General features: G+C 41.8%; 1 long non-coding RNA gene across 1 annotated transcript; it reads right to left on the reverse strand.

Moving 5' to 3' along the window:
* Positions 1-507: 507 nt before the first annotated feature.
* LOC114067306 lies at positions 508-3,273 on the reverse strand. Its single transcript, XR_003573373.1, has 3 exons — positions 3,167-3,273; positions 1,948-1,991; positions 508-581 (listed from the first exon to the last, which is right to left on the reverse strand). It is a non-coding gene; the product is annotated as an uncharacterized LOC114067306 (long non-coding RNA).
* Between the last annotated feature and the right edge of the window lie 320 nt (positions 3,274-3,593).

The raw sequence follows: 3,593 nt of genomic DNA on the forward strand, positions 1-3,593 counted from the left end.
CGAGACATTCCCAGCAGCCACATGGGAGAGGGTTTTCTCTCTGTTTGTTGCAGGTAAACAGCGTTTTGCTTCATCACAAGACCTTGCACATCACTGAAGTCCCAGAGTTGTTGTCTTGCCCTAAATGGAAATATTTAGGACAACTGGGATAAGAAGGGAGTTTGGGGAGGTCTCTTTCTAGGAGAAACATCCCCTCTCCAGCAGCATCTCCTGCTCTCAGCAGGGCAGTGGGAGGTGAGCGCTGCCAGGGCTTGAGCCAGATTTTGGCAGCCGGGTTAGATCCCTGTTCCTGGCACAGGGGGAGGGCTGGCCTTGGGTCGTCAGGTTTTTTTCAGTGGGAATGGTTTGCTCACATCTGAGGCTGATTTCTAGATCAGATGGACGCACAAACTACGCCATGCACTGCAATCTGTGGTGCCATCATCAAATAGAACATGCCATTAACAAATAAAACATGCCATCATCAAACAAAACAAACACATAAAGCTCACTAGCAGAAAGTATTTTGTATAACTCAGCTCTAGAAAGAGGAATGATGAATCACAGACTAATCAACTCCTCTGCAGTATCCATCTTCTTTACTGAAATGCAGTAGGATGTCATAAATTCAGGTTAATTTTTACAAGTGGCATATTGTTTGTGAGTGGCCTTTATTGTGTGTGATTAAAACATAATGTGCTTTACTCCATCAGACCTGAGTCAGACGCAGTGATACCTGAAACTGGGGAACCAGATTTTCTGACTCAGAGCAGCCAAAGGCTTAAATGGATCTTTCCACTAAGGAGTGGAGTGGGAAAAGTTACCAGAGAGGCTGTAGAAGCCCATCTAACTACACTCTTCTCTCACCTTCAGGAGTAACTATCCTGTCACAAATACCAGGAGGAAACGACCTGGGATACAGAGCTGCTCAGTGAGGAGCTGTGCACAGATCAAGTGGCTACACGGCTTCCTGCAAAGCACCCAACGACCTCCTCTCCATAAATCCCCTCAGCTGGAACAGCAGTGTGATGTACAGCACAGAGCGTGGGCTTAAGGCTGGGGAAAAAAAAAAAAAATCTAAATACTTGTGCTTGGGGAGGTAAGAGATGATACTGGAATGGCACAGTGAGAGGGGTTTGTTTTCCTGTGCTCCTGAGCTCACACAGGGCCCCATCCTGGGCTCCCACCCTCCCTGCCTAGCCTTGATCCCACCTTGTTCCTCGTGCAAAGGGAAAACAGGATCCACATTCCCTTCTGCTTTGGCAAAGTGCTTTTTTTTTTTTCTTGAAAAAAAAAAGCCATTGGAAGAGTAGAACCAGGTCCTGCTTCATTCCAGCTGTATATGCCCAAAAAAGCAAAGGTTTTGATAAATGGTCCAGCTTATGGCACACCTCTAATTTCTGCTCTTTCTTTAAAACACTGCACCCCCCAGCTCAGTTTGATAGATGCTGAGGAACATTTCAGGGTATACACATCCAACCACCCAGTCAACCGTGGCAGAGGAGGAAAAAGCAAAACACATGTTCAGAAAGCAAAAAGGAACCTAGTTCAGAAAGGCAGTCCAAAGAGAAAGAGTAAAAAGGGGATTTAGGTTCCTTTTGGGGGTGTTTTTCCTCATCCAGAAGGGGGTTAGGCTTTCTTTACAACTAAAATAAAGAGTAGAAGGAGCAGGATAACATAACCCTTTTGTTTTAGGCCAATGTATGTTTTTTATATTATAATTAATGATTTTTGATGATATTAAAATCACTGTATTAGTCACCCAGTATATATATAGAAAACTGGAAGCTGTCCTGAAGGCTCAGTCAGTCACAGCACAGAGCTGAAGTTAACAAAAACTTGCTGTTTTGCAGAAATTAAAACATTACACATTGCCCAGATTGACAACACGAGCTGGAAGGGTGCCAGAGGAGCAGCAATGATTTATTAGGTCTGTAGCACTTAATCCAAGAAATAAAAAGGACTTACGTGACTGATGAGCACAAATGAACTATTGGGTCAGACATCCACTTCTTAAAAAGCAAAATAAAAGAGGCTGAAGCAAGATGCTGTGTGGGTTTTAGTATATATTAGTATATTCGAGCTTTGCTGGTATAATTTTAAATATCTGAGTTTTCACCAACTCCAAAACAATTATTTTTTTTAAGCCAGACTGGTTTAAATAAATATTTACCAAATCCCATCACGTCATACGGCCCTTGTTTTTTGGTAATATCATCATGGCTCAGAAAACATTTACAAAGAATTAGGACAGAGGCTAAAACCCTGAGCCTGCCGAAGCCAATGGCCAAATCCACACTGTCAGCAGAGATGTGGAGTTTCATGCTAAACCCTTCCCTCCTCTACAATATAATCAGTGAAGGGAGAGGGAGCATTTACATCATCCTAGACAAGATCAGAATCTACACGTGGGGCCAAAGATTTTTATAGCTGAGTGTGGTCTGACTCAACACCAGCAATAATCCAGTACTTGAGTGCCAACAGCATGTTCTACCAGAGTTTTCTTCTCAAAAGATAGTGGCAGATCCACAATGAACTTAGTTCTGTAAGTCTAGGAAGATTTTAATAGGAAAATAATCTTATTCTTTTTGTGAGTCTCACTGGTAAATTTTTAAGCTGCTCTGCTTTGAGGTTTAGTCACCTGAAAAATGCCCTTTTTTCCCCTCCTATCTACAGTACTGATAAATCATTCTCAGCACAGAAATTTCCCCCTTGTCATAAAAACTTGATCAGAAGGCAATAAAAAGTACAATAAATGGCCAACTCTGGGCTAACCTGTGTGGTTTGACACAGCTGAACAAGCTGTGAAAAGGAATATTGTTCCTTTAATAGACCGACTGAAGTGGTGCTCAAAACAGATTGGGCTGACAATTTTTGCAACCTTGGTGTCTCCTCCAAGATTTACAATGGCACAGCTCCCCTTTTTAGCAAATTAAACCCTGTGTCAAGGCTTAAAATTAAATCCAAACTTCTTTTCTTCTCTGTACAGAAGGAACAAATTGGCACCACATGCCGGTAGTCAAGGAGTGCTGATGGGAAACAGAGTGAAGGGAGCGCCCTCCAACCTGGAAGGCGTCACTAGTCAAAATCAACTGGGATAAACAGTCAATTCCCCTTAAAGTTTGACATGTAAAGGCTTGTAAGAGAGAAACATTCAAATATAAGAATTCATCTGTACCACACAAACCTGTCTCGGTGCCAGCACTTAAACTTTCTGTGCTGTGCAAGCACTTTGTGGAAATCTGCCTTTTAGTACAGTTTGATGTTGTCAGACCCTGCCTTGCCAAAGCCTTTTTAGTTTGTTCCAGGGGGAAAGAAAAAAAAGAAAAAAAGAAAGAAAGAAAGGAAATACAACAGACACAGAATGTATGAATGTCAGTGACTTAATATCACATTGCCTACTGGTACCAATACTTTTTTTTTTTTTTTTTTTTCATCGTGCAGGATTCTGGTTTATAACATTTTAAAGCTTAACTCAAATAGATGTTCCAGGTAAAACAAAAGTGGGTGTCTAAGGATGGACACGTGAACTGCTTTTCATGGACAGAAAGGGAAGAATCATCCAGAAGCCACACTATCATCCAGTTAAGGAAGGTACCTCATTATTATTTGAG

This window comes from Empidonax traillii, unplaced genomic scaffold (genome assembly GCF_003031625.1).
Source record: "Empidonax traillii isolate 1590-97213 ecotype Southwest subspecies unplaced genomic scaffold, ASM303162v1 scaffold895:size443256, whole genome shotgun sequence".
In the NCBI taxonomy this organism is placed as follows: domain Eukaryota; kingdom Metazoa; phylum Chordata; class Aves; order Passeriformes; family Tyrannidae; genus Empidonax; species Empidonax traillii.